This window comes from Piliocolobus tephrosceles, chromosome 14 (genome assembly GCF_002776525.5).
Source record: "Piliocolobus tephrosceles isolate RC106 chromosome 14, ASM277652v3, whole genome shotgun sequence".
In the NCBI taxonomy this organism is placed as follows: Eukaryota; Metazoa; Chordata; class Mammalia; order Primates; family Cercopithecidae; genus Piliocolobus; species Piliocolobus tephrosceles.
This window is the reverse complement of record NC_045447.1, coordinates 85,941,588-85,955,240: the sequence shown is the minus strand read 5'-3', so window position 1 is coordinate 85,955,240 and position 13,653 is coordinate 85,941,588. Positions and strand designations below refer to the sequence as shown.

Below are 13,653 nucleotides of genomic sequence, written 5' to 3'. Positions count from 1 at the left end.
TTGGAAAATTTAAAGGTTTTGTTTGGGATTTTTTTAAACCCAGAAACAAAGTTATGTCAAATTAGGTTGTACTGTGTGGGGTCTTTCGTAAAGGAAAGAGTGTATTTAACCTGGGGTTTTTGTTTTAAAAAAAAAAAAGTTCAGATCTTTGATCCTTGGTGAGATTTCTGCCAATGCCAGAAGAGAATTTTCTGTAAATGACGCTTTAAGTCAGGGTGAGGTTGATTTGGTAAGCAAAAGGATGAATAACGGAATACAGGGAGGGTGACCTTTAAATTTCGCTGTTTATGAACTGTGTTCTTGCTTAATACTTTTTGTGATATATGGTGCTTGATCCACAGATGATTCATTGGAATTTTTTTATGCCTCTAATAAATCTTTGTAGATATTGTGCCAACATATGAAACTATAATACCTCATGAGTCGGAGTAGAAAGTCAGATACATGTTGTAATAACGTTAATGTGTTTAGATTAACAGGGAAATTTACATTAAAATGAACTTTTTCCCATAGTTTCCCTACATATGTTTATAGCATGAATTTCAGTTAGGTGACATCTAATGATAGCCAGAATTTTGAAAATTCTCATGATTGCTAGTATTCTAATTTGAGACTGCCCAACTTGTAAAGTTTTTATTTGGAGAATAGGGGTCGTGTTACTTAAGGAACAGCAGAGGTAAAAATCTCTGTTGTGCAGTAATTGTCATATCATTTGAAATCCAGGAGGAAATGAATGGCACCTTCACCTATATTTTGACCTCTCTTTTCTCCTACTCTATATTAATAAGGTTAATTGGCAAGGACAGGATTAGATTTTTAGCAGGCTAGGCAGTTTTAATTTTGTCCCTTAGTGTGCAGTACTTTAGTTGATGAGTAGCTTGTTTCCTTGAGTATCTTTGCCCATTTTGAAATGTTTATGAAATGACTGCTGACAAAGACTTTTCTGTTTCCTGGGACAAACAAAATCACCAAAAAACATCATGAAAAAATAATGTTTTTAGTAGCTTAATGAACACAGAAGAATTAAGCAATTAGTGTCTGTTCCAAGTTTCACTGAATTGGTCTACAACTCCAGGCACGCTATCCCACATCTGAGTCAGTTTTCTCCATCTGTAATATAGGGCTAATAAAATGTGCCACCTGCTCACTTTATAAAAAAGGTCAGTGAGAACCATATAGGCAACAGTTACTCTGGTTATGTGACCGTTGATATATGTTAAATGAGAATGCTTTTTAATGCAGTGCTCTTATTTTGTTTTGATATTGTGGATTTCCTTTGATGAACAGTTAGCATAAAGATAGGGAGAATGACTGTCCCTATGCCATTATTTAAGAATTAAAATTTCTTCCATATTAAGATTGGTGTTAAGATCTTCAGAAGCAGTGATGACAAGAAAATAGAGTATATTTTATTGGTTGGTTTATTTACTGGTAGATTTTACTTCTAATTTATCCAAAGTTTTGCTCTTAATTCTGAAAATTACTCCTACCCTTCCTACTGTTTAAAATTTCTCACATACATTGCCCCATTGGCCTGTCGAGTTGGAGAGAGAAAGTGAGTTTGTGGCTTTTTTTTTTTTTTTGAGACGGAGTTTTGCTCTTGTTGCCCAGGCTGGAGTGTAATGGCGTGATCTTGGCTCTCTGCAACCTCTGCTTCCTGGATTCAAATGATTCTCCTGCCTTAGCCTCCTGAGTAGCTGGGATTACAGGCACCCACCACCATACCCGGCTAATTTTTGTATTTTTAGTAGAGACGGGGTTTCACCACGTTGGCCAGTCTGGTCTTGAACTCCTGACCTCAGGTGATCCACCCGCCTTGGCCTCCCAAAGTGCTGGGTTTACAGGTGTGAGCCACCGCACCTGGCCGTTTGTGGAATTTTTACAGATGAAATAAATAAAGCCCAGATAAGTTAATTATTTCAATTGCCTAAAGCTAAGCAATTAGTAAGAAGTAGAATCGAGGCTTAAACCTGGGTCTTCTCTAGTCCTGAATCCTTTGCTTTGGAGCAGTGTTTTCCAAACACCTTTTCATGCCTAAGAGTTTTGTCCTAGTGAAATGACAACTAACATAGCAATATAAATGTTGGTGCCATACAATGTAATGAATATCCATATACCCATCACCCAGTTAAACAAAACTACCAATTAAAACGAAGTGTCCGGCCGGGCTCAGTGGCTCACGCCTGTAATCCCAGCATTTTGGGAGGCCGAGGCGGGCAGATCACCTGAGGTCGGGAGTTCGAGACCAGCCTGACCAACATGAAGAAACCCCGTCTCTACTAAAAATACAAAATTAGCCAGGTGTGGTGGCGCATGCCTGTAATCCCAGCTATTTGGGAGGCTGAGGCAGGAGAATCGCTAGAACCCAGGAGGCAGAAGTTGTGGTGAGCCAAGATCGCACCATTGCACTCCAGCCTGGGCAACAAGAGCAAAACTCTTTCTGAGGAAAACAAACAAAAACAAAAATAATGAAGTGTCCTTGGTATGCTATATCTCTCTTAAATGCTATTCCCTTTTCCCCCCACATGTAACCAGTGACCCAAAGTTGACATGCATCCTTGCTATATCCACGTTTGTACTTAACTACGTACCTTTATCCTATGAACATTATATATATAGTTTTATTTTGATTGTCTTAAGACTATTTAAATACAGATATCTTTCTTTAGCTTGCTTTCTTCACACAACTTGGCCAAGATTTATCTATGTTTATTCAGGTTGCTCTAGTTTATTTACTTTTACTGTTAGGTGGTATGTGCTGTGTTATATAACTATGTCAGGTTTCTGTTGATGGTCATTTTTGTTGTTTCCACTTGTTTGCTATTAAACAGTGCTATAAGGAATATTCCTGTGTATGTTAGGTATCTGTTGTGTAAGACTTCTAGGGCAGTGGTTCTTGACCCTAACTATATCCCATGTTCATAGAAAATATTTTATAGGGCCGGGTGCGGTGGCTCAAGCCTGTAATCCCAGCACTTTGGGAGGCCGAGACGGGCGGATCACGAGGTCAGGAGATCGAGACCATCCTGGCTAACACTGTGAAACCCCGTCTCTACTAAAAAATACAAAAAACTAGCCGGGCGAGGTGGCGGGCGCCTGTAGTCCCAGCTACTCGGGAGGCTGAGGCAGGAGAATGGCGTAAACAAGGAGGCTGAGGCAGGAGAATGGCGTAAACCCGGGAGGCGGAGCTTGTGGTGAGCTGAGATCCTGCCACTGCACTCCAGCCTGGGCGACAGAGCGAGACTCCGTCTCAAAAAAAAAAAAAAAAAAAGAAAGAAAATATTTTATAGCTCCTTCAATACTATCCTAAAATGAACTTCATAATAATCTATATTCATACTTTAAAGAAAGCAATGGCCTTAATAAAATAAGAAAAATTTGTAATAAAGTAATGTGTGTTTCACTTTGTAAATGCTTGAGCTCAAGACTACATTCAAGATTAGCTACCAGGTGTAATGGTGGACCAGCAACATCTGAATCACTTGGGAGCTTGTTGGAAATGCAGGGCGTCAGACTTTAACCTACTGATGCAAATGCTGTTTTTTTTTTTTTGTTTGTTTGTTTTGTTTTTAAATAACGTAAGAGACAGAATCTCTGGAGTCATACAACTCACTGTAACCTCAAACTCCTGGGCTCAAGGGATTCTCCCACTTCAACCTCCTGAGTGTCTGGGACTACAGGTATGCACCATCACGCCTGGCTAATTTTTACATTTTTTACAGAGACAGGGTCTTGCTATACTGCACAGGCTGATCTTGAACTCCTGTCCTCAAGTGAGCCTCCCTCCTCAGTATCCCAAAGCACTAGAACATTGGGATCACAGACATGAGCCACTGTGCCTGGCCAGATGCTGTATTTTATGAAGATTCCCAGGTGATGTATGTACGCACTGAAATATAAGAAGCGCTGCTAAAAGAAATAGTAGTAATTAGACACTTTGTACCAGTGGGTGGTGTCTCCATCAATACAACAGCTACAGATTATGACAGGTATGTTGAGTTAGCCATTCAAGTACCAATGCTGAGACTGTCATTGGTGGAAAATGATTTTCTGAAATGACAAACTATCCTCAGAAAAGTTTAAACAGAAATAAAAGTGCAATCTTACCTCTTTACACAATGGTTGCACTCATAACAAATCTTCATCTTTGTTAAAACTATACAAATAAACTTGGTATTAAATCCTGTTTAGAATTATCTGGCATTAGTGAGTTTTTTTTCGTCTTTCTGTTCCCCTCTATGAATGTCCGACAGAATATTCAAGTCATGAGGCATGGAGCAGCACTATTTATTTATTTATTTATTTATTTATTTATTTATTTATTTATTTATTTTTTTGAGACAGATTCTACTCTCACCCAGGCTGGAGTGTAGTGGCATGATCACTGCCCACTGAACCCTCGACTCCCGCAAACTCAAACAATCCTCCCACCTCGGCCTCCCGAGTAGCTGGGACTACAGGCGTGTGCCACCACATCCATCTAATTTTTGTATTTTTTTTGTACAGACGAGGGTTTCACCGTGTTGGCCAGGCAGGTCTTGAACTGAGCTCAAGTGATCTGCCTACCGTGGCACCGCACCCCGCCCCCTGCCTCCCAAAAGTGCTGGGATTACAGATGTGAGCCACTGCGCCCAATCTGAGCAGCACTTTCTTTGTGCAAGAAAAGTGCCTCCCATTCCTTGCCTGTGTTTAGTAGTGCCCCTCATTCAATGTAGCAGCCAAAAGCTGTCATTGAGAAAGATTGCCCTGGTTTATAAATCTGGTAGTAGATTGCTAGACCATAGGGTATAAATATCTTCAACTTTATTAGATAACTGTCAGTTTTCTCTACAAAGTACACCTTCCAGTCCATAATGCATGAGAGAGGATCTTCTTGTTTGCATTCCAGATATTTTAGAAGGTACAAAAATATTAGTAGTACTATTTTATTAATTTTTGCCATTCTGGGGAGTATGAAATGGTACCTCATTGTAGTTTTTATTTGCATCTTTTTAAAATGTATTCTTTGTAATAATATTTGGTAGGCATTAAAAATATCTTCCAGCCTGGTCAACGTGATGAAACCCCATCTCTACTAAAAATACCAAAAATTAACTGGGTGTAGTGGTGGGCTCCTGTAATCCCAGCTACTCTGGAGGCTGAGACAGGAGAATCGCTTGAACCTGGGAGGCAGAGGTTGCAGTGAGCCAAGGTCGTGCCACCACACTCCATCCTGGGGGACAGAGCTAGACTCCATCTCAAAAAAAAAAAAAAAAAAAAAATCTTCTTCCATTCTTTAGCATAATTCTCACTTAAATATGTTGTCTTTTAATGACTAGAAGTTTTTTTAATTTTAATATCAAATGTATTATTCTTTTTAAAGCCTTCTCTATACTGGGGTTATAAAAATTCTTTCAGAGCATCTTTTAAGAGTTTTCACATTTAGATCTTAAATTCATGTTGAACTGTTTTTATATAATGAGGTGCTCATGGATCTAAATTTACTTAATAAAAATAACTGCCCTTTATTCTGAAATTAGGTAATTTTTTATGTTAAGATGTTCTGATGAAATTACAGTGATAGTAATTGTTTTTAGTTCTTAACATCCCTTTGTTGCAAAATTACAATTTGACATCTCTTTCATTCCAACTTTTCTCTTTTTTACTTTACCTGTTTTTTGAAATCCCTAAGGTTTAGCAGTTACTACTTTAGTGTACTCTGATTCTTATGTTTCATCCATGTCTCACATTTAGCCACTATAGCATCATCAAATGTGAGTAGACACTCTTAAACTCATCATTGATCCTCATCTGCATCTTCCACATTTCAGAGTTTGCTTGAAATGTCTTTTCATCACTTTTTATTATGGCTAGGATTTTTAAAATGATACTAATGACCCTACCTTTTTTTTTTTTTAACAGAATAGAATTTCAGACTAAATTTAAATGTTATTTGAATATAAATTTGTCTCAGATATAGGGTCAAACTTCTTTGTTTTCCTAGTAATTAAAAGTGAGAATGATTAAACAAGTTCTTGCATACAGCTAAAGCTGAAAAACAGGAAAGGAAAATTGGGCCAGTGTCCACTGGGTACCAGTCACTATTCTGGGGATGGGAGTAGGAGAATGACATCTATGAGCAAAACAAGCAAAGATCCCTAACTTCCTGGAGCTTATCACCTACCAGAGGGCCACTGATAATATGCACAACAAATAAAATAATATATTAGAAAGTGATAACTGCTTTGGAATAAAAGAAAACATAGAGAGGGGTAAGGTGGACCAAAGGAGTTAGTTGAACCTGTTAAATAGGGTGTTTAGGGTAGGCCTCATTGAGAAGAGGAGAATGAGCAGAGAAATGCAATCAGTGAGAGTATTAGCAATGCAGATATTAACAAAATACTGGAAGAGTGGACAGAATATGGTCTCTAAGTGAAACCTGTGTTCCTGGCTCTCCCCACCTTTAAGCTGTGTGAACTTGACACGCTAATTAACCTGATTTCTTGATTTCTTCATGATAACCTGAGAAAAGTATTATTAAGATTAAAAGATATAACAAGTAAAAGTGCCTACTTCCCGGCCCCCACCTTGTTCTCATAGCACTCTGTATTTTCATAGCATTTATTACGGTCTATAATTATCTGTGTCATTATTTGATAAATACTTATCTCACTCATTCTAAAACATTGATGGAAAGAACCAGTCATTGCAGTAAATCTATTTTGTTAACATACAGTCATTTGTAGATAAACCGTAAACCTTTTTTCATGTGAAAATCATCTCATGCAGATTTATTGAGAAAGTGTTTTGTACTTATAGAATGTCTTTATGCTAGAGCTTCAGATTGTATTACAGGTATTAGCCCATTAATTACCACATGTCATCTTTGTGATGAAGGTAATGGATGTGTATCATCTTGGAGTTGAAGGAACTGAGTTGCTAATGGCATAGAAACCTAGGAAATCAGAGAATTTGGATCAAATCTGATTACATTTGATTGTATTCCCTCCCTCCCTCCCTCCCTCCCTCCCTCCCTCCCTCCCTCTCTCTCTTTCTTTCTTTCACCAGTGTTAAAATGGACTCTCTAAAGTATAAAAGCAATAATACATAGATTATTGGAAAACCACTAGCAAACAAGCAATTAATATTTTAGTTATGACCTTACTTTCAGTTTTTTCCCCATGAGAAGCTTCTTATAGTGTCTGAGGTGATGTTCAAATTCTATGCATGTAGCAAACACATGTATCCCATAAATAGATAAAATATTATCTATCAGTGAAAAAAAAGGATGGCAATAATTAGAGGCCTTTATACTTAAAAATACTGTATATTGATAAATACTTTTTAAAATTATGGCTTATCAGAGTATTTAAGATTTATGTTGAGGATGTAGTCACATTAAAAGGGTAGGATTTAGAAAATGCATAGCATATGCCTAATGTAGATCAGAGTGAAGAAAGGGGGTTGAAATAACTTCATTTACTTGGTGCAGCCGAGTCTCCACTCCAATCCCAAGAAACTTGAAGTAAAGCAAGTGCCTCCAGGAACAAAAATAAAAGACATTGTCAATCATGTCAAACTTGTTTGGCTTCTGAATTTAGATTTTTTTTTAAAAATTTTGTTTTGAAAATGAAAATCAATGGAAATAATTCATATAATAAACTTTTCCCAAAAATGTCATTTGCAGATTGTGACCTAGATATTTTGTTTCTGATTACTATCCTGCCTGGTGTGCTGATAATTTTTCACTCTAGCTCTGTGGACCCAATCCCTGAAAGTAATGATTATTCTCTGCACATCAGTTATTAGCAAAGAAAATGTCATTTAGTAACTTGTATTGGCAAGCCTACATCTGAAACACTACAAGTTACATTTTGTTCAGAGCTTTTTAACAGACCTCATTGTCGCTTTTATTAATCAAAGAGTTAGGGGCTGATCACAGTCCCTTTACAACTAATTGGTAACAACCTGCTACAGACTTCTTTGTTCCTTCTCCAGTTCTACTGCTTCATTTGACTAGCCTGGAAAAAAAAAAAAAAAAAAAAAAACGGGAAGGGGGGGGGGGGGGGTGGAAGGTAGGGGTAATGAGATAATAGCCAGAAGCAGGACTTTACATATATAAAGGGTGTTCTGATACCACTAGGGTAATGACTTTCCGTTTTTCGTTAGATTCTATAAAAAAATACATTTTGCTTCACAACCTAATTCATACATATGCACCCAGAAACCAAAATAAGTATCACTAAAGAGATTATCTAAATTAATCAGCATGTGCACGGGTCAAGGGAGACTGTTTTTGCCAGAGGCTTAAAAGCTAGTAAAAGTTGTTTCATTTATTTGAAGGAGGAATGATGAGTTGGGGAAATTTTATCAACAAAGAAGGAACAATACGTGATAAGTCACAGAAGCAAAAAAGAACCTCTCTTAGTGAGGAACAGCATGTTAAATAGAAAATTGAATAGGAAAATGCTCAGAAATAAGGCTAGAGACCAAGGAGGGTGGGGGAATCATGTATCACATGCCAGAGAATTTAGACTTATTTAAGAGAGCTTGAAAGTCCCATTGGAACATTTTAAACAGGAAGGTGACATCAACTGGTGGCAGTGTAGAGCACGGATTAGAGGGGTATGAAATAGATATTAGTGAGTGATTTTATAACATTCATTGAAAAGTGGTTGAGCTAAAATGAGGCTAAGAGGTTTGCAGAGAGGTCCATAGGAAGTAGACCTTAATTGAATGAGAGGAATGAAGAGGGGGATGGAGAAAGAGTGAAATGCAGATGGAGATATTTCAGAGTCTAGAGTTTAAGGGGAGAGACCTGAAACCTTAGAGATTTAGATTTTTAGATCTAGGTAACATTGTAGTATAAAGGGTAGTTAAAGCAGTAGGTTTGGGTGAGATAAAAAGAGGAAGACAAAAGACCAATCTATAAAAATAAATAGGTTAAAAAAGAGTTTGAAGAAACCATCAGAGAAACCAAGATTGAAGGTTAATTTCAAGAAGGAAGGAAAGGACAACGATGTTAAATGCTATAAAGTGATCCTGTATAAGTTGAAGATTGAAAAATACCTGTTATACTTCGAAATTGTTAAGAGGTTGTCATGATCCTACAAGTTGATGAGAGATGTTATATTACAATTCATTTTGGGCCCAACAGGGAATATTGGTAAGTGAGAAGTAAAGAGGTTTGATTCTGAAAAAAAGATTCAGGTACGGTAAGAAGAATCTAGATACAGATACATGCAAAAAAATTTTAAGCGTGTGCGTGAACTCTGATGTGGAAACAGCTTCATGCTTTCAAGAGACTGAAAAATGGTGAGTGAGAGGGGCTGTAACCCTAGTGATGAGGTGGGGATAGTATTAAGATATGGTTGGAGGGGTAAGAAAAAGCCACTTAACACAAGGTGTTTAAGGACCGACCTGTGGAAAAGTTTGATTTTTTCTTTTCTTCTTTTTTTTTTTTTTTTTTTGAGATGGAGTCTTGCTCTGTTGCCCAGACTGGAGTGCAGTGGCACAATCTTGGCTCACTGCAACCTCAGCCTCATGAATTCAAGTGATTCTACCACATCAGCCTCCCAAGTAATCCTGGGATTATAGGCACACCCCATTACGCCCGGCTAATTTTTATATTTTTAGTAGAGACAGGATTTCACCCTTTTGGCCAGGCTGGTCTCGAACTCCTGTCTGCCTCAACCTCCCAAAGTGCTGGGATTACAGGCATGAGCCACCATCCCTGACCTTGATTTTTTTACAAGTAGAGAGAGAAGACATCAAGGAGTTTTCAAGCAGGAAATCACCTTGTAGGCCATCTAGAAAATAAATTGTAGATTAGGAGAACATATGAATGGAAGAAATTCACATTTACTCAAATATTTTTCTTTGTGTTTACTCGCACATTTTGAGTTGTTCTTTCTGTTGTGTTATTCTATGTAACCCTGCTTTGTCCTTTCATTTCCTCATAGTGAGAGACTAATACAAAAAGGATAGAAAAGGCAATCTTAATAAACTCAGAGAATTACATTTGTTCTTAATTATAATTAAAGGTGACATAAATTGACTTTTCAATTGAACTGTCTTTTTTGGGATTTAGACTTTTTTTTTTTTTTGAGACGGAGTCTCGCTGTGTCGCCCAGGCTGGAGTGCAATGGCACGGTATCTCAGCTCACTGCAAGCTCCGCCTCCTGGATTCATGCCATTCTCCTGCCTCAGCCTCCCGAGTAGCTGGGACTACAGGCGCCCGCCACCATGCCCGGCTAATTTTTTGTGTGTGTTTTTTTTAGTAGAGAAGGAGTTTTGCCATGTTATCCAGGATGGTCTCAATCTCCTGACCCCGTGATCCACCCACCTCAGCCTCCCAAATTGCTGGGATTACAGGCCTGAGCCACCGCACCTGGCCTAGACTTTTAAGATATTAAAGTCAATGAAAATTTCCTGCCTATCTGGTACTATTCTGGCTTGTTTTTAGTAAGGCTCCTAAAGAATTTACTTTTCTTTTAGGAATGTCATTTAGAGAATTTTAAAAATATTCTCAGTATTTTTAATGGAATGTAGAATTAAAGATTTTTTGTGTTTTTTTGTTTGTTTGTTTGTTCTTCCTGTAAGGACAAGGCAGGAAGAGAGCCATATTTAGTTGCATAAAGATAATGTTAACATAGGATATGATATCCCCAAAATAGGCAGTTTACAGAGAAGAGGGAGGATTTAGTATAATTTTGCCAGAGAAGCTCTATGTCTCATAGTGCATTATTTTCACGTTAAAATTGAGGCAGTAGGGGGCATAGAGCTCATTTAAATAGAATTATAGCCAGTACCTTCATTTTCCAACTCTTGGGCTAGTGCTCCTTCCACAATTCCTGTATTTCCTACAGATCCAAGTAATGTTATCAAAGATATATTTAACTCATCTAATAACAGGGTCCATGAGATCCCTACCTAAAATGGTATGCAAGACCATGTAGTAACCTAATGTGCGACGTTTGTAAGGGTGAGCAAACCACCCGTCTTAAATGCCTGCTTTCTTCCTTATTACGAAGAAGTATTTACACCAGAGATACCCTAGACGTATAGACTACCAAATAAAAACTACAGGCCCAGCCTATGAGATTCATCCCTAAGAATTTGCCTCAATGTTTTACAGACATCTTCATCTTCTGCTTTCCTCCATCCCACTCTTCCCCAGTTGCATTACTTGACATACAACTTCGGAAACGTTGTTCTCTATCAGCTTTGGCTAAAATACTTTTCAGACCTACCCTAGGACATTTCTTTAAAAGAAAAAACGAAAACAGTATTTGCTTGTATTCTTGCTACGCAGCTCTCTCTTTTTTTTATTTTTTGAGAGTCTTGCTCTGTTGCCCAGGTTGGAGTGCAGTGGCGCAATCTTGGCTCACTGCAGCCTCTGTCTTCCGGGTTCAAGCTTTTCTCATGTCTCAGCCTCTTGAGTAGCTGGGATTACAGGTACGTACCACCACACCTGGCTAATTTTTGTATTTTTAGTAGAGATATGGTTTCACCATGTTGGCCAGGCTTGCTCTGAAACTCCTGACCTCAGGTGATCCACCACCTCAGACCCCCACAGTGCTGGGACTACAGGCGTGCACCACCACTCCTCACTAATTTTTTTTTTTTTTTTTTTTTGGTAGAGACAGAGTTTTGCCATGTTGCCCAGGATGGTCTCAATTGCCTGAGCTCAAGTGATCCACCTGCCTCGGCCTCCCAAAGTGCTGAGATTATAGGTGGGAGCCACCACTCCCAGCCAGAGATTTGTTTTTAAATTTCTCATATATCTAAACCCGCCCTTTCCTATATGTGTTTTTTTGAGATGGAGTTTCACTTTTGTTGCCCAGGCTGGAGTGCAATGGTGCGATCTCAGCTCACCGCAACCTCTACCTCCTGGGTTCAAGCGATTCTCCTGACTCAGCCTCCTGAGTAGTTGGGATTACGGGCATGCATCACCATGGCCAACTAATTTTTGTATTTTTTGTTTTGTTTTTAGTAGAGATGGAGTTTCGCCATGTTGGTCAGACTGGTCTTGAACTCCCGACCTTAAGTAATCCACCCACCTCGGCCTCCCAAAGTGTTGGGATTACAGGCGTGAGCCACCATGCCCGGCCTCCCATGTTTTTTTTTTTTTTTCTTGAGACGGAGTCTCCCTCTGTCACCCAGGCTGGAGTGCAGTGGCTGGATCTCAGCTCACTGCAAGCTCCGCCTCCCGGGTTTACCCCATTCTCCTGCCTCAGCCTCCCGAGTAGCTGGGACTACAGGCACCCACCACCTCGCCCGGCTAGTTTTTTGTATTTTTAGTAGAGACGGGGTTTCACCGTGTTAGCCAGGATGGTCTCGATCTCCTGACCTCGTGATCCGCCCGTCTCGGCCTCCCAAAGTGCTGGCATTACAGGCTTGAGCCACTGCATCCGGCCTGCCTCCCATGTTTTTAATTCCTTTCCACCATACACCCTATGCTTTTTGTTCTTTCTCACTTTTCACATTATCCTCCAAGCCTGGAAGGTTTTCCGTCTGTTTTGGGAAGTCATATCTAACTGAAGTTCTAATTCTCTCACAAAGTCTTTCCTAATTCTTGATCTCTACTGTCTTCTGATTTCTGAAAGCTTAAAATCTAGTCCACATTAAATAGCCCTTAATTTTTTATTGATGAAAAGACCCTACAGAACATTAATTCCCAATCTGTTAAATATATTGTTCTTATGTTCTTATATTAGGCATCTAGACTATTCTTTGAAATCTTTATTCCATTTCTTCTTACGCACTACTGAAAAAAATGTATGAAAAGACAAAATTTCCATATTTGAAGAAAGTGGTGAAATGTAAACTTTTTGAGGCTGGAAAAGTTTTAAGCACAAGTAACAAGTGTTTGTTACACATCTAAGAGTAGTGCTATTTCTTCAAACCTTTACTTAACAGATGCATATGATTAAGGGAAACAGCTGCAGCCAAAGGAAAAGGAAGTGGTAGAGATGACAATTTATGCAGCAAGCCAAACTGGGCAAACTGAAGGCCACATTAGTAAGGATTTACTGACATGTTACAACATCTAGGTAAAGAGAGTTAAAGAGTATTGCATTTATATTGAGACTGCGTGAATGTTGTAATTTCCCCATATCACTACTAAAAATGTATCATATACAGTATATGGAAAAGGGATCGATAGTTAAATGAGGAATATAAATTCCTTTGGGAAATAAATTCTTTGCAAGATGGCTTCATTTTATGTTCATTTTTTATATTTTTTGAGACAGGGTCTTCCTCTGTTGCCCAGGTTGGAGTGCAGTGGCATGATCATGGCTCCCCGTAGTCTCCACTCCTGTGCTCAGGCAATCCTCCCACCTCAGACTCCTGAGTAGCTGGGACCACAGGCGTGTGCCACCACACCCATCTAATTTTTATTTTTTGTACACTATGTTGCCCAAGTTGGTCTTGAACTCCTGGGCTCAAGTGATCCTCCCACCTTGGCCTCCCAAAGTGCTGGGATGAGCCACTGAGCGTGGCCTGCAGAATGACTTTATATCTTAATGTAGAGCAAGGTTACAAGAAATTTAACGATATGAAGTGGTTGAAACCCTCTAAGCCAACTATTATTAATTAGTTTTATAGGTTCTTGGAGCTGCCACTTCTATAACTTTTCCTGGGTTAATCTTTAAGTAAAAAGGGGACAGT

The 13,653-nt window shown here is 38.8% G+C and overlaps 1 protein-coding gene across 4 annotated transcripts in view; it reads left to right on the top strand.

Annotated features, from left to right (window-relative positions):
* Positions 1-13,653, top strand: part of ABHD17B (abhydrolase domain containing 17B) — a 53,813-nt gene that overhangs the window by 746 nt on the left and 39,414 nt on the right. The window contains exon 2 of one of the 4 annotated variants that reach the window (XM_023213282.3): positions 3,584-3,680. The exons of 1 other annotated variant lie outside the window; for it this stretch is intronic. The gene's annotated coding sequence lies outside the window, so the exon portion shown is untranslated. Of the gene's footprint in view, positions 1-3,583; positions 3,681-3,850; positions 3,874-3,894; positions 3,990-13,653 lie in introns of those variants that run through there. 2 more of the 4 variants (XM_023213280.3, XM_023213283.3) reach the window with 2 other exon arrangements.